We start from the raw sequence: 14,323 nt of genomic DNA, 5'->3' as shown, positions 1-14,323 counted from the left end.
CGGTCGTGCCCGGGTGGGCCCATGCGTTAAGACGGCACTGGTTGATGGATGTTCCGTATATATAAGGGATTCAAACGCGTCTGCAAGAGGGAAGCGTGCATTGCAGCGTATATTCATGAATTAATGTTAGATGGTACCACGAATTCGTCGAAGGATCGTGGATACATTACGAAAACTTACAATTAATTTATGTGGCATTTTCCTGGTCAATAAAATGGTGATACATGACCACTTGCTGGAAAATCTATGATAAAATATGATATATATCCATGTGGAAATGCCTTGCACTGATTTATAGTTTACAATATATGACACTAGATGGCAGCATCAAATTAAAACGAGCCGTTTTTTTTCATCCCCTTGTTCCCAAATATTTTGCATCAATTCATTTCTTTATATCAGAATATGTCTTCGATGTGGATAGAACAATCTGTTACGTTATCATCTCAGAGCTGTTTTAACGCATGGGTTCACCGATTCACGGCCCGGGAGACTCAAGTGCGCATGAGGGTCACATGATATGATAATAAGATTTGGTCGGATCCAACCTTAGGGGTGTGTGACGGTGCGGCCACACCGGACCCCCCCCCCCCCACTATCGTAAATTGCGCTCATAAAAAGCTCGTGAAAACCAAAATACTGAAAGCATAAGAAATAACCAGAACTTAACACGTTGCAGGAAAGGAAGCTTCTTGTAATTTTCGAACCATTTCCCATATCAGTTAAGGGCAGTTCTGCATTTAGTACGATGCATATGTTAATTTGTAGGCTGGTACTTCCAGGTTTCATCGATCATTTTTGTCGCACCACTGTCATTTTCCGCACACGAGGGCTAATTAGACCGGGACCTTCAATTTATTGCCGATTCCGAACGGCAGGCTTGTTTTTTATACTCATCGAGAGGTTGGTGCGCTAACCCCTCGATCGGTGGAACTCCCTGCGGTACCAATTTTATCTGCGGTCATGTCGCCGTTTCTGTTGTACCCCTGTGTCAGGAAAGTTTTCTGACAAGGACGAACCGGATATCGAACTCGCGATACCTCTAAACATTCTGTGGTACTTTAGGCGAGTACCTTATCGACCTGGGCTACCGCGCCCTACTTCCAGGTTGCTCTGAGGTCCAAAGTGCTGAAATCCCGGAATTCTAAATATATTGAAGAATGACGAATTACGCTCTCGTCTTATTATTTAATTGAATTAAATAATTTTGATATTCAATCTGAATATCACAGTTTATCGGTGACACCGAAGAAGACTCCATTACCACGCTTAGGAAGTGCCAGTAAACGGTAAAGATTGTGGGTAAAGTGTGTGTGTGTAAGAAGGAAAAGATAGAATTATGCTTTCAGTAAGTTCTTTGCACAGAAACAACATGGCCATTACAACATAATTTCACATGAACCCAATAACACTTAGTTCGTTGGGGAAAAATAGAATCTTTCGGATAAGTCATTAAACTATGTAATATTTTAATCACTAAAATACAAAAGCAAATAAGTTAATTAAAAATTGAAAGATATTTGATAGTCAGTTGACGTGAATATATGTTAAATAATTTTTTATTTTTAACTTTTTTGAGAAAAATAAGATTCAAGAGATATGTATATATACACACACACATATACAGCAATTTCATTTTTTTTCTCAAATCTCACACGCGTTAATGTAGTTAAATGTTTGACACTGGGCAGCAGGACCATCCATCAAGTTTACAATCGGGCTTCAACCAGGTTTACTAAATTCGAAAACAAAAAGGAGGACATCTACCCACGTACACTTGATGATGCAATTGTCTCCAATTTTCACAAACAGATGGCGTCACTTTTCTTCCAAAAAAAAGAAAAGAATAAACAACCACCATAATAATTTTTCCAAACTAAAACAGAACAGCTATATACGTTTGGACATTTGATAAATCCGATTATTATGCATAATCATTTGATATTATGCATAGTTACTGACCTTTTGACATTTTTTGTAAGTTTAAGAAATTTGTTTTTCATACTTACGGGGAACATAATCACCGATATAATCCTCAGCTCGTATCGGCAAATATGATAAATCCTCAATAAATATCTTCCCTCGTGTTTTCTTGAATAGAAACATTTCTAAAAATTTTTCATTGATATTTGATCTACAGTACACTAGAGATATACAAACATACTAGTATGTTATTGCTACCATTGACAATGTGACCATAATTTCCCGGAAAAGTCCCGTATTTTTCCTTTGTATTAGATATTGTCTGTCTCGACCCGACTTTTTTTTTTTGTTTTACAAATGCAATGGTAATGGACACAAAGGCAAATTGCCCAATGAGGTGGCTGAAAAAATTATCCCCATAAAAATAAAAAAGTTTACAGAAAACACCCCGTTTTTTTTTTCCTCTCGAACTTCAATTTTTTTTACTGAAGTCAAGGATTAAATTTTTGCTAAGTTTTAAATTATACAGTATTGTTGTATTTGTTTTAACTGAATAAAGTTTGAAATAGTTCACGTTGTCGAAGACTTGGAGGCATTTAATAAATAGAAAAAATTGTCAACACTACTCTCTGTAAGAGAATTAAAATATATTTCAAAAGTGCCTTTTAATTATCAGACACATTTTTGAGCAAAAATCCATATTAGAAAAATATACTCTAAGGCCGGTATTACGCTATAAAAGTTTGATAAAATCCCTTTAATATATATACTAGCTATAATACCCGGCGTTGCCCGGGTTTTTTTTCAATGAAGCTTTATGGATCACGTGATATCTCCCTCTTTCTTTGAGGGACATGCAAACCGTGTCTAAAGTTAACCAATATGGCGACTTCCTGCGCGACTCATGAAATAAACAAATCTAAATTTAAAGAAACGTGGAAATGAATAGTCACCACCCCCCCCCTTTTTTTTTGATGGGCGCTAGGTATTTCGATTCCCTCCCCCTGAACTTCAAGTTATCCATCTGCCTGTTTCAGCTTCCAAAAATGCTTAATTAAAGCTGTGGAATTTTTTCGATGTACTTTTTATGGGCCCATAATTAATTTTAAAATATCTTAACCCACGTGAATTTATGCAGTTGAATATCAAAAGACAATACGGAGACATTAATTTCCATGCTTGAGAAGACGTAAATAAAAAGTTGAAATCAATGTTATTGCATGAATGTCCAACTCAAAAATATAGGTCCGGCTTATTACTTCATATTTAATTTTCTGGGCTTCGTATATCTCTAAGCGACCTCAATATTTCAAAAATCGAGAATTCAATATAATTTTTAAAATTATTGATGTGACAGAAAATCTCACCAAATTTCCCCATTTATACAGTAGAATCGACAATTATAACACTGATTTCCATGAGGATCACCCTTTTCCTGACCCTGAAAGCGATGCTGGTGATGATTATGACGTCTATTCAAAAAGCCTCATTACTGAGAGTATTGAAACTGTGGCAAACCATTATAAAGGCATAAACTATTATACACACTGGACTGGCAGCATTAAAGAAGTGACAAACCATTGTAAAGGCATAAACACGTCTGAAACGCATTGCTAGGGAACCACAGTACAAATACAAATACAACGCCACAACAGGCAAATTGCCCAACGAGGTGGCTGACTTAAGAACATCATGGATCCCCGAGCCCCTACCTACTACTGCTACATCACACATGCACCCCCCCCGCGGAACCCCCCAACGAATCGGTTAATGCGGGAATGTGCGTGTACGTGTAGTGCAACCTGACGTAAAGTGTGTTTCTGTGTAATGATTGTTATGTGTAGTGCTGTCATCTGCCCCCAGTTTTACTAACTATGAGTGAAGTGTTATGGTTGAATAATTTACCGTTGTAGGACTGTTGCTCTCTGTGGCGAGACTTTTTAACGGGGAGATTGGCTCGCATTTGCGCCTTGAAGTTGGGAACCACAGAAAACCAACTTCAGCCGACCACCACTGTGGGGTTCGAACCCGGATCCTCGCATCACGAGTCCGGCACTATAACCACTCGACCACCACAGCGGTAACCAAAGTAAACGTTCGGAAAGTGATTGTTGAGGCCCAAAAACCATTGTTGCCCGACAGTTTTTTGCCCATTTGGGGCATTTGCCCTTTCCTGACGAAATTTTAAAGTAGCCTATCGTTCAAGTCGGGTCCCATTTGGTGTACATGCAAAATTTGGCTACGATCGATCTAAAATTGTAGATTTGTACACACACACACACACACACACACACACACACACACACACACAGGAAATCAATTTTATATATGTAGATAAAACTTGAAAAATCTAACCAATAAGATTATTGGCTGCATTTTTCAAGTTTTATAAAAGGACTTTTACCAATCTTTTATACTGTAATACCGGCCTAACCAACAGAATTTTTTTTCAACGATTTTTAGGTAAAAAATTAGTAAAATTGAGATAAGAATTAAATGAGAATGTAAGCATTAAGCAATTTTCAAATTACTTATTATTTATTAGTGCTTGAATTTTTATGACCCAAAAATCTTAGAAATATGCCAGCATTTACAAACTAAAAAAACATGGAAATATGACCTTATAAAAATTTCCTTCATTATTTCATCTCTTCTTTTTCAGTTATGGTTTTTATCTCATAAAATTAAAAATTAAACAGCAATAATATAGATCTACAAGATTAAAAAGTTTAAAATGATTTTTGAATTAAAACCATCTCATCAAATTTAATGAAAACCTGTTTTATATATTCCACAATTACTATACTTTCAGTACGTTCTAGACTTGAACTGAATTATGCGATGTATTTTTGAATGTTAAAGGGAAACCGCTCTCTCATATACTTTCTTCTAAGAAATATTTTGCAAAAGTCTTTTGAAAATTCGGAAAAATTACCAGATGCAGCAATATTTGAAGCCTTGTCATAAGGCTGGTTTCGTCTGATTTTCACAGTTTCTCTGATTTTTTTTTATAGCTGAATAGCAATTGTTGCTGAACATTAAATCGCTTTTGTGCAGGAACTCCAATATACACTGCTCAAAACAATTAGGGGAGCAAGCAAAAAAGTGAAGAAAACCGTGCGAGACAGCCACGTATTGGCATACAATGGATAGTACACGCGTATCAATGCGCAATACAGAAAAAAGACGTAAAAAAATTTGGAATTAAGCTTTAATTCTTTGAAAATATGGAAAAAACATGAAAAGATGATTTAGGCCAACAATTTGGTTACATGTAAACGATTAAAAAAAGTACTGTTTAGACATGATGCATGAGTGTTAATAGGGCGTGTGGTCTCCTCGAACAGCTAAGACTGCTGCACACCTGTTTGCCATGGATGCGATGAGGTTATCGATCAGACTTTGGGGAATACTGTTCCACTCCTCAAGAAGTGCAATCTGCAAGTCTCGGACAGTAACAGGCGGCCTTGGTCGCGCAGCAATGCGTCGTCAGGATTCAGGTCAGGAGAGCACGCTGGCCATTCCATACGCTATATTGTTTCAGCTTCAAGCATGTTCTCCACCAGACGAGCTCTGTGCGGTCGGGCATTATCATCCTGGAAAACAAAGGAATCTCCAATGGCTCCAGCGTAAGGGATGACATGAGGTCGCAGTATCTCGTCTGCATACCTTCGGGCCGTCAAAGTGCCATTCCGAATGATATGCAGGTCCGCACGTCCGCCTATGCTGATTCCACCCCATACCATCCAACCAGCTCGTCTGTATTGTGACCTTTCACGAACGAATGCGGGGTTATTTCGAGTGCCCCTGTCCCTCTATACCAGAACACGTCGGGTGTCACACTCCAGACTGAATCGGGACTCGTCTGTAAACAGCACTTGGCTCCAATCATGTTGCTCCCAATCTCGATGTTAAGCAGCCCATCTTCTTCGGGCCGCACGGTGGCGTAGGGTCAACGGAATGCAGACCATTGGCCTACGTGCATAGAGCCCTCCCTCATGAAGCCGATTACGTACTGTTTGGCTGGACACCCTTCGTCCTGTCGCCAAGAGCAACCGTCTTGGCAGCTGCGTAGCATTCTCTGTTCTGTTTCGACGGGCTGTTAACCGTACATACCGGTCATCAGTTGCTGTAGTGGCGCGTGGCCGACCTTGCCCTGGTCGACGTCTAACATTTCCTGTTTCTTGGAATCGATTCCACAGCCTTGCAACAACACTTCTGGCGACTCCAACAGCGCCCGCGACACTACGTTGTGTTTGCCCGCATTCCAGTCTGCCTATAACACGCCATGCCATGGATTCCGGTAAATCACGTTGTTGAGACATCCTCAAGTCACCTCGTCTCAAAAAAAAATACTGCGCAATCGAATTTCACAGTTACGGCAGTAAAACAGACGTTTCTGCAACATCCCGATTTCTACCCTTATCTCCTTTTTGACGTCATGAACTTTGATTTGCATATGAAGTTTTCTTCTTCCGTTTCCTGCTAGGCTGTAAATTATGGATGATTCATTTTATGTTACTTATCGGTATACATCTTTGCGTAATTTTGTTAAAACCATGTGCTCCCCTAATTGTTTTGAGCAGTGTATTTTACAAAATAGTATCGTCGGTGCTGAAAATATTCTCCCCAAACTACTCAGTGAACATTTAATTTAAGGCAGAGCCAGAACAACTCTATCCTAACAACATTAGGGGATGGCATATTCTAACAATCAATAAAAATAGGGGAAAATATTTTTTTTACCTTCATAATGTGATGCAGAAAACACTGTGTGTTATAATGTTTTGGAGTTTTACAGTGGATGGGGGGGGGGGGCTACTACTGTTTAACCAAAAAAAAAACAATAACCACCCAGGGCGCCCCCCGCTCACTGTCTACTGCTTAACCGTTCATGTACCTCATAATTATTCTTCTGGGAATTTCTAGTGAACTGGTGCGTGCCAGAACGTGTTTTTATGAATCTATATGTAGCCTTAACGTATTTATGTTTTCAGAGTTACGCGTATTCTCGTATTCTAGTGGTTGCCTGCCTTTCATATTTTAAATTGAAAATGATAGATGCCTGAGCTTTTATGTCGTGCATGTATCATGCTGAGTCTGCCTGATATATGCAGAGAAACTTTTTCAAATAAGGAGATCAGCTCGCATTTGCGTCTGAAAGTTGGGAAAACGAAGAAAACCAACTTCAGCTGACCACCACTGTGCCACCAATGAGGTTCTAACCTGAACCTTCGCGATGCGAGTCCAGCCTGACGTTCCCCCAGACCACACAACGGCAGAAAGAAGGCGGCACTGTAAAACCACAATTGCCCTTCCCGACAAAAATACTAATTACTACCCCTGACTTTTGACATGATGAAAACGCATTGAACTCATAGGTTTCGTGTGTCCAAATGAATTAGATCTTTTGCTCGTGCAGACGTGCAATTCACGGCCTCTCTTCAGAAACATAGCAACAGGATCCGCAATATAGGATTGATTATTCATTTGATTTATTCATTTAATCAATAATTTGATTATTCAACAATAATCAAAAAAGAAGACAATAAATTATTGTAAGCATAGACTTTGACTTAAAGGGAAATGCCTAGAGATTTTAACTTTAGATGATAAATTACCAATATATATATATATATTTCTCGAAAATTCCTTAAATTTGGACCGATTTCTGAAAAATGCTTAAAATATGAGCAATAGCTTGAAAATGCCGAAAGTATGACTTGTCATAAAAAATACGTCATGTCATAAAAATCCGAGATCAATTGATATTATATGAATGATGTACCGTTGATTGCAGTTTATATTTGAATGCTTGGACTGAACTAATTATCTAATTTCTAAAGTGCCAGAGAACTTTTGCAAAATAATAGCCATGTTCCGGTTTTTAACAGTATTATAAATTAGGACAAATTTTTATTTGTAGCATGTTTCAAATGATATAGTATATTTCAATAACTTAGGCCGGGATTACACTATAATACAACTAACTAATTGCACCAATAACCGCATCGGTTACTTTCACTCAAATGTAACCAATGCGCATATTGGGTTTTTTTTTTCAAGTTTTGTAAAACATATTTTATCAAACTTTATAACGTAATCTCGGCCCTACTGATTAATGACTAATTTCATATCCGCCATAAGTGTAGTGCTGCTTTTTGGTACTCAGTTTTTGCCGACTTTTGTGGGCCATGCGCATAAGATTTCGTGTGTCATTCAATTGCGATTAAATTTATGTGTACTCATAATGTGATATCTAAAACAGTATTTGATAGAGCTCTATAAGGAGAGAGAGAGATTTAAATATTTGATATTATGTATATATATATTTTTATATAGTTCTCACAACAATTTTCTGCCTGAGAGATGATGACTGCTGCTATTCATCAATTCATGGATACATAAGTATTAATATCTATGAATATTTACCGCTTGGCAGCTGAAAAAAATATTTGAATTAATTTTTATATGTATTATGATTTGATATTAAAAACGTAGCAAACCACACAATCGAAACTTTACACACGCACGAATCTAGTGAATTTATAGCTGTGAAAGCAGGCAATGCAGTTCCTTTTTGAGATCATCGAGAAGAATCGGGGATCTATAATAGATCCCGACTCGGACGGACAAAAATATATGTCAATCACAATTCACAATCACGTTTGTTTATCAAATAAGAAATGAATCACGAGAGATTAACACACAGTCACTAACATATAAGCGCCATCATTATGTCTCGGAGCCATTTTAACGATTAAATCACGAACAATGCGATGATTCTGGGTCAATTGTTCTCTCAACACATCCTTTCCCATTTTTTAGGCAATCGTGTAACATGTGTCAACATCCAATCTCGTGGAACAAATCCATCAATCGAGAGAACTTGAGGTTCAATATATAGACTAAGCACGCAAACAGAGTCTGTCATTAAGTATTGAATCCAAATTCCATCAAGGTAGGATACAGATGCCATTGGTACATAAACTATGTTCTGCATACGTTTAATCAGTTGAAATATCTCATCTATATATAAAAACAACGAAGACCTGGTTTACACGAACATAAAAAAAAAGTACATTTTCACGCATCCTTTGTCCGATGACTAATCAATATACGGTCGACGCCGCTGATTAGAATCACAGATAATGTTATCATTAGGGTATTGTTATCACTTTTGCAAAGAACGGAACGGACAAATATCATAACATAGGGAAAAAATTCGTTCATAGTTATAGGAATTTCGGATAATGTTATCAATTTTTTTTTTCTGTCGAATGTTTTTTTTGGCGCATCATGAAGTAAAAGTCCAACCAAAATCTATTTTTTTCCTCCTGTGAAGTTATCGTTATCAAGCTGCATGACTATGCAGGAAGGCTACAAGGTGTTCTCTCTTCTCTCCCTGGTGGTTTTCCTAGAGCGAAAGTTTCATAATTTGAGTGGTCTTCCTGTAACAATTTCTGAAATTACCATGGTAGTCCTAGAACGATCTCTGAAATTTCCGCAGTCATCCTAGAACGATTTACGTTATTCTTTTTGCTTTCTTATAGCAGAAGGTTTAGCAATTTGCGTGATATTCCTAAAGAAGAATTTCGATGATTCTCATGATCTTCCTATAGCAGAATTTCGATAATTTTCGTAGAACACCATTTCCATAATTTCTGTTGTCTTCTAAGAACAGTTTTTCAATGGTCTTTTTTAAATATGCAGATCTTGTGGATCTTCCCAGAGTATGGGAAATCCCGTGGCCATAATAGAGCGTGATCCTGTGGGTGATCATTTGGATCCTACAATATTGGGAGCTCGGACGATTGCTCTCAAAATTTAAAGAATTTTCAACGTGTACCCGAAAAAAACCGATTGCCCTTAGTCTGATTTTTACCAATGTAGATGTTGGGGAGGGAGGGAGAGCGGTGGATTTGACTGCTGCTGAATAGGAATGTTACTTTGAGAAGAGGGGTATAAACCTCCCTTCTACCTTCCGTAAGTATCACGTACATGAAAGATACTGGGGTACTGTATGTGAGAAAGCGGTTCCTGCAAAAGAAAAAGACAAAGAAATATTGTAGATGATTTTGAAGTGATTGTCTAAGAATTCGTTGTCCGTTCATAGAAGAGAAAAATCCAGGTCTATATATTCAATTCCTCATTTGATAGAAATTTTTTTTGAAATATGGTACCACCATATCTTTGACACTCAAGTTAGGTTTTAGTAACTAACATCAGGCTGAAGCTCATAATAGTTAGGGGATAAGAAGATTAAAAAAAAATTATTCGTATATACATACATATTCACGTGTGTTTCAAAAAATTAGAGCGTCAAAGGAATTTACGAGAGTGGTTCATGAAATGCTTAAATTATAAAGCTGAAATTCACACCATGGCTGTAATTTGCATTTACATTTTCTAAGAGGTTCTTCTTGAACATATCGGTAGCAAAATAATTGCACAAATGTAAATTAAATATGTCTCTAAATGACATCCCGGAATTTTTTTATAAAAAACTAGAACATCTGACTATTATTATTTGTATTATTACATGAATATTTTCCTGAAAATATGTACATCATCTTGATCAAATAAGAGTTGTATGTCTTTCATCGTTGTGTATGTAAACCTAGAATAGTCTAATCTTCGTATGACACGAGTAGAAAAACGGAACATTTCTGCAAACGTAAAATCACGCGGGTATTTGCTTGGACAGTATGCGCAAACGCGTGCTGATATCGTACGAATACATTGCACTGTGATCATATTTGGTCTCAATTGTAAATTTTACGCATCAAGAGTCATTGAATCGATAAGACGCCGGCACAGGTCTGGATTGGATCTCAGCCGTAAATCCTATCTTCGCTATTGTAGAGCCGATGGCAACTAGTTTGGGATTTTTCAGCATGATCCCACAATCTCTTGATAGGATCAGCGTCAGGTACAATAATTAGATATCGCGAAAACACCGAAGTATAGGTCATGTTTGATGGACATTGCCGAATTCTTGATTCAATCTGCGTTTTCCGTCTTCAAAATCTTCAGCTGATGGAATAAAAAAAAAATATATACCAATGAATCAGAAGACTGCTCTATATTGAAGTGCACATTAAACTATCTGCCCTTTGATTTCAGAAGCTGATAACTTCTATGCAGATGGCAAGTTTTGGAATCGAAGAGTTTGATCGTTATCGACATTTTTGGATCAAAACAATTTCAGTTTCGATATTTACGTGCTCCAATATAAAACGTCACGGTTATACTAGGGGCATCTATTGTCAATTATAGGTAAGATTTTCTGATTTTATGTGCATTTTAAAGATGTTTTTTCTTTTCATTTTCTTCTGAAAAAAAAACTGATCTTTCGAAATACATACAGTAATCTATCATTTCATCAATATTTAAGGAAGCTGAGCCCATTTACAATGAAATCGTTTCACGGAAATGTCTATTAATACGATTTTTTCTTCCGTCTTCATGAACCTGAAGCCACAAAACAAGTAATAGCCTTTAGGTTTTTGAAAGGTTCTTTCAAAAGGACCAAGGAACATGATTCAAATTGGAGCAAGAACCCCCTGTGCCATTAATGCAGATGAAACAGTGCATCAATTTCAAAAATTCTAATTCCAGTAGTTATACGTGGAAAGGTAAATTTAGTTTCGTTTTCCAACATAATCTATTTTTACTTTCGATGATACTTTCTGATTTCACACGAAGAAATGTATATATATATATTTTGGATACTTTCTATCATTTCTTTTATCCGAAAAACCGATTTCTTAATGATTTATAGTGTAATTGAATATATTTCATAAAATAATAGACTACTGTGAAATATCGGTTAATATGATGTTCCCCCTGCTTTGATGAGTGTGAACCATTAAAATAATTTTAAAAAGCTTAATGTCTGTTACAATGTATTTAATAGTTCGTATTTATTATGTTTTTAATGTAGAGGAACGGGCATATTCGTAAAGTTATAGAACTTATTCGGAGGGCTCAAAAATATTGGGGGGGGGGGGGGGGGGCGTTGCTCAAATATGATATTTCTTATTTCTTTCTATAGGTATTATGGATATCCTGGTAGATATTGGGAGAAGGGTGGGGGTTTCTTTAATGAAAGTTAATAAGCCTATGGGAACCAGGAGTGGACAGATCTATTGGTCAACATGCCCAAAGCATGTAAAAATTTTGATCAGCTATATATTTTTTCTATGTCTATATGCCTATACATTTCAGGATCGGGAAATTGTAATTTGAAAATTTTAAATTCATAATAATATTACATAGATAAATAAATATTTAATTAATGTAGTGAATAATTGTTACTTTCTTTTGTGATGAAAAGCTATATTTACCAGGAAATGCTTTCTTAGTGTTTTTTTTTTTTTTTTGGCCACAGTATCGTTTAAATAATTTTTCAATAATTTCGTTTAGTTTTCTTATATTTTTTTTCTTTATTGTCTCTTTCTTCGGTTTATTTTTAATCAAACCTTTTATTAATTTGTCCACCATTTTTCACAACATGAATATCTGTAACAACTTTCGGGAAACCGAATGTGTGTTGTATTTTGATGAGAAAAACTATCATTATGCCTTGAATAAAATGAATCATATGTGTTCGGGGTGCACCCTGAAGTCACTATGGGAGTTATACCATATTGCTGGTGGAAATTCAGCATTTTGCTATGTATATAATTTACAAACCGTTTTCATGTAGAAAATATTGTGGGAACTTACATGATTATATTAACAGGATTTGAAATTCTACCATTCATATGAAAGACGTATAATCCGGAATAGTGATTGAAATGCTTCTCGCACCTGATCTGACATGCACACTTAATTTACGATATCATGTCAAAGCTAGTTATCTTGCATATTAAATAGTCGATTCTTGATGCTTCACTAAATTCTCGGGTTTACATATTGTAATGTTGCATAATAATGTGTTCGGTAATGTAGTTCAAAGGAGCTGCCAATAGTTAAAATGTCTGTAGCTGGGAGGTATCTTTAGGTGTCATCTCCTGTTCAGATATGGACAATATTTTACATATTCATGAGCAGCTGCATGTTTAACCCGTCTTCTTGATATAAGTTATCGCCTTGAGAAATATGCATTTTGATTATAAGGAAAAAAAACAAGTTTTTCAAGTGTACATTAGACTAGTGTTGACAAAATGGTTGTTTCTTATAGTGACATCCATCCATCGTATCATGGTGTGCAAAACCACGGCCCGTTAGAGAGAGATACGAGTATCTATTTGGATCCGTGAATTCCGCAAATGTAATTGGTTTTCATGACCTCAAGATTTACTAAACGCACTGGCAACTACATCTTTGAATGGAGTTGAACTGAAAAGACGTTGAGGCACGGACTGAAAGGTTTAATCTACAAGTTCATTGATGAAAAGTAACTTTTGATCATTTTTGTCGCGCCATGGTCATTTTTCTGCACACGAGGGAGGGCACAATTAGATTGGGACCTACAATTTATTGCTGATTCCGAACGGCAGCCATTTTATACCCGAAAAGAGGTTGGTGCGTTGACATCTCGGTGTGGGACTCCCTGCAGTGTCAATCTTTTCTGTGGTCGTGTCTCTGTTTCTGTTGTAACCCCGTGTCAGGAAAGTTTCTGAGAAGAAGAACCGGGTATCGAACTCTCGACACCTCCAAACATCCTTTGATACTTTAGGCGAGTATCCTGAGCAACTGCACCCATAACTTTTGAAGTTTTAAAAAATATGAAATGTGATTTTAATTTATTAAAATGGTCGAGAGATTAGTATAATTAGTACGCAATAAAAAAATAGACAAATTCGGAGCATCATAAATGAAACAAAAAATTTGTCATCTGATGATAAAAATGATTCACGTTGGGATACACTCCACACCGTTACTAATCCACCCATATTTGTGGCATTTATTAGCTAGAATTTATACATGTGGTAACATTGACCAGCTCTGAACTGGGTAGTTTTCAGACATTAGTCAAATGAATTATACAGGGTGTACCACAAATTCATAAATAGTTTGAAAATAAAAATTGAAGGGATTTGTATATTTCAATGCGGTTTGCGAAGTTGTTCTCACAAAGAATAATTTTTTTTTACAGAAGGAAATTAGGTTTGGATTTTGTCAATATAGGGCTCTGCATGAAAGAAAATCACTGGAAATATGCAAATCAGAGTACTATAAAATGCAGGGTATGTATTGATTAACAGCTTGTTTCTCAATGTTCCTGTTTTACTTCACCAACTCTGGCCATATCGCAATTTACTGCCATTAGTGAGATGGGTTGGAAGTGAAGGCGCTGTCTATCGGTGGTCGCCTCGAATTCGTTAGGGAAAATATCTTATCAATATCCTCCCTTGGGTTCGAACCCGGGACCCTGACAACAACCTTCACG

This window comes from Pholcus phalangioides, unplaced genomic scaffold, assembly GCF_987345545.1.
Source record: "Pholcus phalangioides strain wild (caught in Gottingen) unplaced genomic scaffold, Ppha-v1.0 ptg000001l_1, whole genome shotgun sequence".
Taxonomy (NCBI): domain Eukaryota; kingdom Metazoa; phylum Arthropoda; class Arachnida; order Araneae; family Pholcidae; genus Pholcus; species Pholcus phalangioides.
The sequence above is the reverse complement of the archived record's forward strand: the minus strand, read 5'-3'. Positions refer to the sequence as shown.